Raw genomic sequence first — 13,376 nt, 5'->3', positions numbered from 1 at the left:
TGGTACATAAGTTTTGTCTTTAGGTTCTTCTCCTTTTTCTTGACCTTCCTGTTTTTCAGATTCCTCTGGTTCCTTCACTTCGTCCGTGGGTTCGGTATATTCCTTAGAAGTTTTGGGTTCACTCAATCTTGGGTTAAATGTCTCGTCATAAGCGGTCCCACTTCGTAGGGTAATGGCATTGGCTTGTCCTCTCGGATTCTGTTGATGTTGTCCAGGGAATTGTCCTCCAGGTGTTGTCTGGGGGGATTGGTTTAAGGCTACCTGAGAGATTTGGGTTTCAAGCATCTTATTGTGGGTAATTATTTGGTCAACCTTGGTTCCTAACTGGGTAATCAGTTCGCTAACGTAAGTTTTCTGGTTCATGAATCTTTGTTTTGTTGGGTTTAAGCAGTAATAAAGTTTTCCACAATTTTCTCAAGGCTCGGCTTTTGTGGCACAGGTTGCATAGGTTGATTTGGTCTTGAGGCTTGGTAACCTGGTTGTCTCGAAGGTGCAGTATTTTGGATAGGGTTATTGTTCTTATAGGAGAAGTTCGGGTGATTCCTCCATCCAGAGTTATAGGTATTCGAATATGGGTTCCCTTGAGCGTAGTTCACTTGCTCATAGTTGGTTTCGTTTAAGAGACTGCATTCTGCAGATTGGTGTCCTTTGGTTCCATATATCTCACAATCCGACGAAACTGCAGCTCCAGTATTCGGGTTTATACACATATGCTCAACCTTGAGGGCTAACGCGTCCATTTTAGCTTGCATCATGTCTATAGAGCTTAACTCATGCACTCCTCCTTGGGCTTCCTTCTTCTCAACTGTCGCTCATTCAACTCCCTATGATTGATGGTTTTGAGACATATTTTCGATGAGGGCACTAGCTTCAGGATAAGGTTTGTTCATCAGTGCGCCACCTGCGGCAGCGTCGATGGTCATCTTAGTGTTATAGTGAAGTCCATTATAGAAGGTATGAATGATTAACCAATTTTCTAAACCATGATGTGGGCATGCTCTTAACAGCTATTTATATCTCTCTCAAGCTTCGAACATCGATTCTCCTTGGTTCTGGGTAAATCTGGTTATTTGGTTTCGAAGAACAGAGGTCTTACTTGGGGGAAAGTATCTAGCAAGGAATACTTTTCTAAGGTTGTCCCAAGTTGTTATGGAATTGGGTGGAAGGGAATCTAACCATGATAGGGCTTTATCTCTAAGGGAGAAAGGGAATAATCTTAAACGGATTGCCTCAGGAGAAGCTCCATTGGTTTTAAAAGTGTCTGCTAATGGGAGAAATATTTTTAAATGTTGGTTTGGGTTCTCAATAGCAAGACCTGCGAATTGTCTCTGTTGCACTAGTTGCAACAGGGAGGGTTTAAGTTCGAAATTATTAGCTGGGATGGTTGGGTTTACTATACTAGAACTAGGTTCTTCGTTGGATGGTTGGGCGAAATCCTTAAGAGGTCTTTGATTTTTATCTTCGGCCATAGCTCTCCTAATTCTATGGAAAAATAAACATGCGCGAGCGTAACGTTCAGGTTCCGCCAGAGGATCTACTAAGCTTTCGGTGCTACGAGTTCTTCGCATTGACCGGCAGGTAACAACCTAAGTCTAAACGATATAACAACAGGGTATGAAATTTGACGAAATTGGTCCCCGACAACGGCGCCAAAAACTTGATGTGTGTTTTCGCAAGTATATAAACGCGTCAGAATAATATAAAAGATTGTCGAATCCACAGAGACCAAATGTCAATCTATCGTTATCTATTGTTATGGTGTTTATCTAAGGTAATCAAAACAGGGTTTTTAAGAGTGCACAATGAAAAATAAAGTATTAAATTCAATTCAATTAATAAAGACAGGTTAGAATGTAATTCACATAATCAATTAATAATCCAAGTACATGCTAATAGAATTACTTATGGGCAGTGTTTCTGTAGCGGGGTATTCGTTACCATTAGAGATATTGACTAAATCCAAGGTAAATCATACAAGTCGAGTCGCCACCGCACTTCTATTTATCCAAAGGAATGGTTAGAAAGCGAACAAAAACCTAATAGTTTTATCGAATCAAAAACTAGTAAAAGAGAGTCAGAGATCTGGGTAAGGGGGTTGGTTATGCAATGGGAAGGTGTTAGGCACCCAAAACATCCTAGGTACTCCTAGGGAGCCCTTTTTACACCTGTTGTAAAGTTGTTGTTTTGTGAAAAATTTGTTTGTGCAAACATGATTGAAGAGATGAGAAGAGAATATACAAGTTTATTTACATTTTTGTGTTTGGATGGATAACCCCATTGCCTACGTACCATCTTAAAAAACGATTAGGATCAAAACCTCGTAGTTCGGGGTAAAAATCTCAAAAAATGAGTTGGTGAATTGATTGGTCCAAAAGCCTTAAGGTCTTTTGTTATCAAAGGGAGAAAACTCAACCTAAAACCACGAATCCCCCATGTGAGGATAGCTTCAACATATTAGTGAGGGGTTAACCCTATAATAAGCATGGAAGACTCATTGTCCATCACTAAGGATATAGGTGAGTATTACATCTACCACCAAGATAACTCAAACCTAACAGTTAAAGGTTATAAAAAATTTGATTAAGGAAGTGGCCATTGGAACCACAAAAAGACATTTGAGTGGATTATATTTACCAATTAGAAGTATATACAAAATGGTCAAATTGGACTTAAAGATTCATTTCAGAATAAGTATTATGAAAAGAAAGTTTGAAAATTAAAAGCATAAGGCTTAGGTTTCTAATGTTGAAAACAAATGTTAAGTGTTTGCACAAAAGTTTTGGCTTGGGTTAGAGTGGAGAGAAGAAGAAGAAAGGCTAAAGTCCTAAGCATGCAAGAGGTAAGGAATAAGAAACAAAACCACAACGGAGTTCCTCTCTTGAGATCATATTGATGATCCAAGTAGCTCTCATCCTTTGGAATAAGCAATCACATAAACATAAACCCAAGCAATCATCAATCAAATGAACTCTTGGAAGGCTCTTCAAGGCATCTTGTAATTCTTTCTCTTAGAAGCTCATGGCAATAGTTCCTCAAGTTTGGATCAAGATGGAATCCCTAGCACAAGAACACACACATCAAAGAGTTTTATGAAGCAAATCAAGAATGGACAAGAGTGAGTTTAGAGGCTTGGTCCTTCTAGTCCATCTTCATCATTAAGGTCCTTTTACTCCAATTTTGGCATAGGGAATGTCCTAGAAACTAAGTCCATTTGTCCATTTTTGCATTTGGTTCTCAACAATCAAAACAAAAACACAAGCACAATGATATATACACAATTATGTGCTCAAGTGAGCAAAAGGCAAATTGCATTAGCATAAACATGTGCTCAAATGAGCAAAGAGAAAAGCAAATGAATAATATGTACAAGAATAGTAAATTGCATAAAAGTAAAGAGCAAAAAGTAAATGTTAATGGTTAATGGTTAATGTTAGTAGTTAGTGTGCCATAAGGCAAATTTAGCGCTATGTTAAGCAATCGTAATTGGACTTATGTAGAAGTCACAACTATCTGAGGCCGGTCAATAATAATGTAGGCAACAACACAAGTTAGAAGTCTTGATTAGTGAACCAAGTTCCAACAACTTGCCATGCCAAAAAGGAAAAGAGGATTGATCTTGTATTGGTTTAAGTCTTTTGCATGTTTTAGGAAACAACCTATCCTTAATGCAAAGCCATTCACTTGATCAATTGATCAAGATGAATTAGATTTGAATCAAGGAAGATTAAGCCTCCCTAATCAATGCTAACTTATCAACCTTTAACTCATTGATCAACAAGAAAGAAGAAGAAGAAGATGAATAATGGATTATAAAATGAAAAGATTAAAATGCATAAGGTGAAATAAAAATGTACCAATCCATGTGTATTGACCAAAGGACATTGAAAGTCAAAGTCAAACAATGAGAAATCAGAAATGAGATGAAGATTGGAGGTCAAACAATAAGCAAAATATTTTTGGCATTTTTAGTATTAAAATAAACTTGAATTAAAAAATAAAAGAAATATCAAACTTCAAAATCACTTCAAATCAACCTTGAAGGGTCCAAGTGATTTATCCCAAGTTCAACAAGGTCAAACAAGGTTTGACAAAAAATTTCAGCATTTTTAAAAGTCAGAAACTATTTTTAATCAATTAAAATGAATAAAAAATAACTTAATTGAACTAAAATCTCAAATAAATCTCAAATCAATTAAAAAATTGATGAGAATATTTTTCATAGATTCATCATCATTCAAATAGGTTAGGAAAATGTTTTTGTATTTTTTGAATATCAAAAACTATTTAAAATGAATTAAAAATAACCAGAAAAGAGAAAATTCACAAAAAATATCAAATGGTGAAATAAAAAATATTAAAAATCAAAATCAGAAACTAGAATTTATTTGGAGAAAAATGCAATTGGTCCCATATTTTTTGGATTTAAAATGAAGAAGATATGAATTTTTGAAAATAATGGAAATAAAAGAAATAAAATCAGAAAATAAGAAATTCAAAAAAACAAGGAGCGTCTGATCAAGCCTCATTAATTGACGTGGCTGATCAGACGCTCCACATGCGCGATTCCATGGTGTACCAAAGTCATCAGCGAAACACATGGCATTATTAAAAGTCAAAAGAAGCAAAGGCCATGATTAGATCTGGGAAACTCAATCCAACGGTCCAGATTCAAACTGGAAAGGAGACGGTGGCCAGCGCCACCGTCTTCTCCGGCGAGCTTATGTTTTCCGGCCAAAATTGCAGACAACAAAAACTTAATCAAAATACACGATCCATACATCATTGGAAAGCTTGGATGATGTACATCATCCCTGTACCACTCAATTCCACTCTAGATCTCTATATTGAGAGAAATCAGAGATGGAAATTCTGTAATGTTCAAGTGAACTTGATGGATTTCAACAATTAAGCATTCAAAACAATTGCCTCTATGAAGAGGACTTCAGCCAACACAATATCCAAACAAATAGATCAATAAATGGTGAGTTTCGAAGAGAAAACCAGTTGAAGAACAACCTTGAATTCTGGAGATTTGAGCTTGCTTCCTTGCTTCCTTTGGCCAAATAGAAGATCAATGGAGTATGAGAGAGGGGTCTAGGAACTTTAGATCTAGAAATTCAACCTGATTTTAGTTGAATTTCAGATCTGAGAAAATGAAGAAAATTGAAATAGTTCCTTTAGGTGTGGCTCGGTTTTGATTTCTGCAGCACTTCAGGTTGATTCATGGATGAAATTTGAATGGAGTGAGGCTCTTATTTATAGATGGAAAGGCAAGGTAAGTGTGATCAAAGTCGTGTGCATGGAATTGGATATTCATTGCATGGGCTTGCATGATCATTCAAAAGGCCCAAATTCAATGCCAAATGCACTCTGAAGCATAATTGAGCTGAAATGGTCATGGAATTGGCAATGCACAAGCTTGTATACTTAGTTTCAACATGTTATGCATAATCATGCCTAAAACTTCTCCTCTTCAAAAATGCCAATTGCCAAATCCAAACATGAGCGTGTGAGTAATGGTTGGAAAGGTTTTGATGTAAGAAACAATTGTTATGTTGGGAAAAAATCCATTTGAAGTGTGGAAATTGGTGAAATTTGAGTTTAAAGTGCAAGGTGCAAAACATGTAAAGGCAAAGTTTCTAAATTTGGCCAATGTTCAAGCCCTTCTGTTTTGATGAGGCAAGCCCCAAATGAGAAAACCTCCAACATCACAGTTGTAGATCTCTTCAAGAAAATAAAAATGGACTTAAATTTTGCATCATTTGTATTTTTGATGAAAGAGTTATGGGCACTTGAAGTTGGACTTTTTTGCCTTTCAATGCATTTGGTCCAAAGTGACCTATAATATTTTGCATTATCACATGTATTTCCTTTGCAATTTTGAACTTTTGTTCAACATAACATTTGAATTAGACATCTTAATCTTTCCAATTCATTTAATCCCACCTCAAAATCATAAAAAATGAATGAGTTATGTCCTTGGGAAGTTGACCCAAAATTAGGGTTTCAGTCAAAATGACCTATAATGTATTGGAATGGGAGATGACCTTCCAAGATTCAAATAAATTTTTGATGAACATGAAAGTTCCTCATATTGTTCTTAAGAACATTTTTAATTTTGGGATCATCTCCATTTGACCAACACATAAAAAGTTAGGTCTTAGTGCATTTCAAAATAGTCAGATGAATTGACTGATCAACTTCTCAAGTCCATGACTCATATCTTGATGGATTGATGATTGAGGACACTCAAATAAGTTCAAATATTCATGAAATGATGAGTTAAAGAATTTTCCTTGATTGTATTTGATCATGGGATGAGGTTGCTTCAAGAGCAAGGCATGGTGGATGATCAGATGAACTAGGGTTTCCTTGGGGGACAAACCTCAAACCCTTTGACTTTCTTTGATCAAAATGATGAATTTAGATACTAGGGAGGCATATTTGATGGAGGAGAGCTTTGGGAACCATTACCATGCTTGCTTTCATCTCCTCTTGGCCTTATCATTGCACAAAAGATCTCCTAGAAGCTTTGGACCTTGTGATTGCTCAAGCTACAAGCAAAAGATGTTAGTGATATATTTTTGTGCTTTTGGTTAGTAAACAAAACAAGAAAAGCAATAATATACAATTCAAGCATGCTTGGTGATCTCAAACCACTCACAAGAGGTCCCAACCAAAGGTAAGGGGAACCAAGATGCTTATGATCCTTGAGGCAATGCAAATGCAATGTTGTGATGCCATGAGGGATCTTAGGGACAAAATGAGGGTCTTACAGATGCGCCTATTTAAGGTCATTCTAGTCGGAGAAGTGAAGGTTAAAATATTCGTTTTGACGAGGTAGAATGGGCTTAAATAATAACAAAGAGACGAATTTTGGTCCCTAAGAGACCTCATGATGCAGATGTATGCATGCAGATAGTAAAACTCTATGGGGATATGTATCCACAAATGCAAAGATCAGGAGGAAATTGACAATCCCTATGAATAATTCATTCTATGGGGCGGAGATTCTTTCGGGGAGTAAAGGGATGAAAACGCGTGAGCAGGTCACGACTGTAGCGGTGTATTCGTTACTATATGATCTATTGGTTAAATCATAAGCAAAGCATACAAAGATAGAGTCGCCACCGCACTTTTATTTATCCTAAGGACGGGCTAAAAAGCGAACAAAAGCCTAAGAAGTTTTACACATAGAAAACTAATGAAAATATCAGAGATCGGGGTAAGGGGTAAATTACGCAATGGGAAGGTGTTAGGCACCCAAAACGTCCTAGGTACTCCTAGGGAGCCCTTTTCACACTTGTTGAAATGAAGATTGTTATTTGTTTTGAAATATTGTTGTGCAAACATGAATGGGATGGTGAGAAAAGAATATACAAGTTATTATTTTTGTGTTTGAACGGATGAACCCGTTGCCTACGTACCTTTCCATGAAAAGGTAAAGGATCAAAACGCCGTAGTTCGGCTAAAAGATTTCCAAATTGTTAGTGGGTTCAATTTTAAAACAAGAGCACTAAGGCTTTTCATTCTCAACGGGAGAAAACTCAACCAATACCAACAATCCACCATGCAAGGATAGCTTCAACATACTAGTGAGGGGTTAACCCTATAATAAGTATGGAAGACTTACAATCAACTTACTAAGGATGCGGTGAGATTTATATCAACCACTATGAGAATTGAAACCTATGGCTAATGTATGAAAACATATTAACAATGGACAAAGCCACAAAACAATTGAATGGGTGAAGTTAACTGATTATGAGTATTCACAAAGTATGGTCAAAGTATGATTAAGATCAATTCAAAGAAGTATTAACAAAAGTGAAGTTTGAAAAAGTCAAGGACTTAAGGTCCAGGTTTCTAATTTGAAAAAAAGGTGAGAATGTTTGCACAACATGTATATACAAGTTTGAAACGTCAACAATGTGAAAAGGGATTTAGAATCAAAAGGGTATGGATGATGGAATGTAAAACTTCCTAGAGTTCACCTCTTGAAATCATATAGGAGATGATTCAAGTGTGTCCTTTGGAATAAAGCAACAAAGCAAGTTAGCAAATGAAAGATAAGGTGATACCGGATGCCACTCAATGGACTTATTCCAATCTCACACAAAAGCGGATACCGGATACCAATAAATGGATTTACACCAATCTCCTAAAACAAAACAATGATACCGGATGCCAATAAATGGTCTTACTCCAATCTCACAAACAAAAATAAAACATGGATGTCAGATGCCAATAAATGGTCTTACTCTAATCTCCTCAAAGCAAAAACAAAAATAGGGATGTCAGATGCCAATCTATCTGGACTTATTCCAACCTCCACAAGATGATCATAGGAATACAAATGCCAACAACATTGACTTATAATTGCATCCTCACATACAACAAACAAACAGAAGCTCAAGGCTAAGAGGATATGAGTGACCAATGGAATGGTCTTACACTCTATCCCTTCCAAATCATAGGAACAATGGCCAAAGAACATGGTCTTACAATTGTCCTCAATGGGCAAACACAAATGTGTCACAAAGATATACAATGATGATCATGCACTAATGAACAATCAATGATGACAAATGCACAAAAGCATGCAAGCAAACATGTACATATGAATCAAGCAAATAATCAAACAAGGTCTTTTATCACACACTATAACCAAGCAATCAGGCTCAAGCAAAGGGTTTGACTTTAAAGTCAACTGGAATGGGGTAAATGGTGCTCTTAACCTTGACATCGAGAGCCAAGGTGAAGTAGAGGAAAGGATATGAGGGGTGTGCCTCATCACTCTTATCCCTGGTCAGGGAGAGCATTGAATATCAGAAGGTGTGGGAGTTCAGAAAGGGGGAACTCTCTCCACAAGTCAAAGACTCGATAGATCTTGGGTTTTTACTCACTATGCATCAACACATGTAGTGTGAGCAAGGTGAGTGACTCACAGAATAGTAGGAGTTAGGTTACATATCTCTTTTGTCTACCAATTGCCTTATTAAAAGGACTTCACCTGCTTGGGGACAAATATAAACACACAAAGACATTGCCTCTTAAGGAGGACTTCAGATAGGTGCCTGGCTAAATAACAAGCCAGGTCTTCCAGACTACATGAAGAAGAAGGTGCTATACCTCAATGCAAATGCTATCAAGCAAAGCAATGCAAGTTCACAAAGAACTATTAGCAACTATGGTACCTGAAATCAATCAAATATAATCAGTACCAATCACAAAGTCAAAACAGACAAATAAGAACCAACAGTCAACACAATCAATCACATGTGCAAAGCACAAAGCTCAAGGCAAGTGAGCTAAGCATCCTACAAAATAAAACAAGTTAGTTCATACCAATCAACCAAATTCAATCAACTTGCATTAATCTCCTTAAAGCATTTGCTTCTTAACCTGAAAATCAAACTCAAACATGAGAAACAAGGCCACTAGGACAAACCTAGGGTCAAAAGGAGGTGAAAAATTCAAAACAGCAAATGAAAATTGATCAAAACCAAGATTAATAAAACAAGAATAGAATCCAATTGGTCTCACATCAAAGCTATGCACCAAATCCATTTCATACAAAAAACATGTCAAACTATGCACTTTGGAAACACATTGGAGCAAACAGAATGATCACAATCAAACCAATACCAAAATAGCTCAATAAATTCCACCAAAATTCAAGCTTAAATAGAACACATTAAATGAGCATCATATCAAATTTCATGCTATTTGGACAAGTGGAAGTAGGGAAATTAAAATCAGGAAGTCATAGTATGCAAATACAACTTCAAACAAAGCTACAAATCATGTATCAACTTCAAATGAATGCCAAACAGAATTGATGCAAGATAAATGAACCACTCCAACGCCAAAATGAAATTAAACATGTTAAGAATCAATCCACAAAATTTAAGCTTCATATGATAAGGCATGAGAATTTCACAAGTCATGTAAGATGATCACTCAAGAAAATCCCAAAAATGACTAAACAGCAAATAAAATCCCAATCAAATAGGAAATTGATCAACAAATCCTACAAAAAATCATGCTCAAACTAGACGTACAGATGTAATCACATGCACAATTCCAGAGTAATTGGCATAACATAAGCATGGAAACAAAATTCAAGAAGCTGAACAAAAACTAGTGTGTACACATTGTCACACTCATGAAGATCACATCATATCTCCCAATCCAGAAATGTAAAATTAGCAAACCATATACCAAAATGACCAGGAAAGAGTCAGGATCATGCATATAAAATTTCAAGCATTTTCAATAAGGCATCATTATTTCACAATCAAAATGGTAAAACCTATACACAAAGCATACATGATCAAAACTATTAGGCAAAATTAGAAACCAACCAGGCACAACTTTTGCTATCATGCCTAAAGAAAACTAGAGAGAAAATGGAGATGAATGCAAAAATCCTCACTCAATTTGGATCATCCATGAATATTTTGTGATTTTTTGAAGTTAAATGATGAAATGAAATAAATATTTAAGAATTAAATGGATTTAAGAGAACCGCGTGGCATTTTTGTAATTACAGCGCTCACTTAATGAAACGCTGCGTTTCATTAAGTGAGGTGTCAGCATGCAATTGGTTACATGGGAGATAAACAACGGAGCGCATGCAAAACTGGCCTGGCAAGGATCTAAGCGCAATCTGGGAAAGAAAAATGAAGAACTCATCGTGTTCTTGATGTTCTTCATCATCAAGAACAAAATCACACAGAAATCATCGAGCCGTATATCAAAATGATCGGCGTTCAACATACATCATGAATCTAACAAGCATTTGCCCTAGTTCTATGCATGGCAAGAGATTTGGTCAAGAGAATTTTTGTCATCAAGATTTTAAATTAGCATAACTTGCTCAAAACCTCATGGATTCACACAATTTGAATTTCAGAATGATCTATGTACTACGATCTACCAGATGCACACATTGATTTCATGAATTAGAGGATTCGAATTCTCACCTTCTTGATGATGCAGTGATGAAATCGAGCTCTTCAGGTCCTAATAGTGCAAAACAGGTACTCTATGGTAGTTATGAAGATGGAAGGAAGGTGCAGAATGAATCAATTGTGCTTCAAGAGTCCAAAACTCGCATCTGCCATGAATAAGCTTTATCTTCAACAGTGGAGCTTTCTTCAAGAATCTCTATGCCTTTGCCTCAAACAGATCTTTAACAGCACCTGAAATTGATGATCCACGCAAGAGAAAACAAAAAAAGTGATGAATTCTTGATGAACAAGTGAAAAAAATGTGAGAACAATTGAGAGAATTTTGAGAATTTTTTGCTTTGGATCTGAGATTGTGATTGTGGATCCCAAGTTTCTGTTATGATTAGGACTATATAGTTCTTGTTAATCACCTGTTAAACCATGATTAGCACAAATGCAATTGGATTATCGAAATGCACATGTTAAGTCAATTGGCCAAAATGCCCTTTCTTAATTAGAACCAATGGAACAGTGCAAAACCAGTTTAAGCAAGTCAAAAATCATGTTTAGAAACCATTAGAATTGATTTGGCATGAAAAATGCATGTACTTTTCAAATTGGCTATTTTTCCCACCAAATTTTAAATGGTTCACTTGAAAAATGACCTTTTTATGTGATGATTTTTTATGAAATATAATGATGCATTGTGATAGTTCATGTCAAATGTGGTTTGCTCAAAAAAGAATCACCCAAATTGGCCAAATGGTTTGAAAGTTATGCCTCCTTGAAGTTCCAAAATTCTTGAAAATGATTTGATCATAACTTGCCAACAACACATGGGAAATGAGTGTTCTTGGACTTTTTGGAAAGGTGAGAGCAAGATCTTCAACTTTCATGTTGGACAAAATTTGATTTGAAGATTGCTTGTACATGTAATTTTGAGGAGAAGAACTTTCCATTTTTGGCAGGTTGAAATTACAGGTCATTTCTATTTTTGGAAACTTTTTGTCTGACCTCCAATTCTTCAATGATGATCTTTGAAATGTCAAATGAGACTTGTATGGACATGAATGAGACCTTTCTAACCATCTCACACCTTCAAATCCCTGATTAAATGCATAGTTGACCACAATTGACTTTGCTAGGGTTTTGGTTGGTTGAGCCATGTTCTGACGAATTCCAGGCCTCTACCACATGAGATCTTGATCCAAAATGATATCACAACTTATATGAACTCTTGATGATTGATCATGGTGCCCAAATTCTTCAAGAATGGCCACTATCTATTGCTCAATGATTGATTTTGACTGTCTTGACCTAGTTTGCTTCATCTGTAAGTAACATGGTTAGATGACAATATTTTTGTACTTTTGGTTAGTAAACAAATGAAAAGCAATGATATACAAATGCAATACATGCTTGGTGATCAAAAACCACACCCACAAAATAACCCACCCACTAGGAGGGAAGCAAAGGTGCACAAAGATCCTTGAGGCAATGATATGATATGGTATGATGCCATGAGGGATCTTAGGGACAAAATTGGGGTCTCACAGATGCCCCTATTTAAGGTCATTCTAGCCGGAGAAGTGAAGTTTAGAAATCTTCATCTCGACGCAGTAGAATGGGCTTAAATAACAGTAATGAGACAAATTTTGGTCCCTAAGAGACCTCATGATGCAGATGTATGCATGCAAAAGACACAAACTCTGTGGGAAATATGGTTCGCACAGAAGAAAAGACGATCCATCGGAGTAATACACCCACCAGGAACAGAGACTCTAATGGGGATAATAAAAGAAAAAGAATGCGTGAACAGGACACGACTTTGAGTTAGGGAAAACAAAACTGCCACAACGTGAACAAGACATGACTCTGATTAGGGAATAGCAACAATCAGACTGGAGACCTCACTGGGGAAGGTGAAAGGACTCACACAGGGGAACAAAATAATTCCAAAGGACAAACCTCCATTGGAAAGACAACAAGCTGACTCAAACTATCCGCAAAGGATACTTTGGATAAAGATCCGGACTCGGACCAGGAAAAGATTCACAAAGAACCTCCCTGCCGGGAAATTGCATATACTGGGGAAAACGCCAATATAGCAAAGGGTAAAAATCACAACAGGAAATCCACCGGGAAACGTCTAACAAAGAGACTTTCCTGGGGAAAAGCAACAAGAATGAGGTGTTACCGGTATAAGGATAACAAGCTCAGGAAGAATGAATATCTAAGACCGGTATAAGGGTGAGAGATATCAATCAACCAACATCTGAGAAAGACCTGAAAAAGGTACATCAACTCAGGCAATTCTAACTCCACAGGGGACCGAGGTCATAATAGGGAGTAGAAAGGAAGGGACACCAGAGATACCGAAGTATATAATAGGTGACCGAAAAACGTGAATTGGTATATATG

At 36.6% G+C, this 13,376-nt stretch overlaps 1 non-coding gene across 1 annotated transcript; it reads left to right on the top strand.

Annotated features, from left to right (window-relative positions):
- Positions 1–978: 978 nt before the first annotated feature.
- On the top strand, positions 979–1,085 carry LOC127089585 (small nucleolar RNA R71). The gene has a single exon (XR_007791162.1). It is a non-coding gene; the product is annotated as a small nucleolar RNA R71 (small nucleolar RNA).
- The last annotated feature ends 12,291 nt before the right edge of the window (positions 1,086–13,376 follow it).

The sequence above is a fragment of the Lathyrus oleraceus genome, chromosome 5 (genome assembly GCF_024323335.1).
Source record: "Lathyrus oleraceus cultivar Zhongwan6 chromosome 5, CAAS_Psat_ZW6_1.0, whole genome shotgun sequence".
Lineage (NCBI taxonomy): Eukaryota > Viridiplantae > Streptophyta > Magnoliopsida > Fabales > Fabaceae > Lathyrus > Lathyrus oleraceus.
This window is presented reverse-complemented; position numbering and strand designations above follow the sequence as displayed.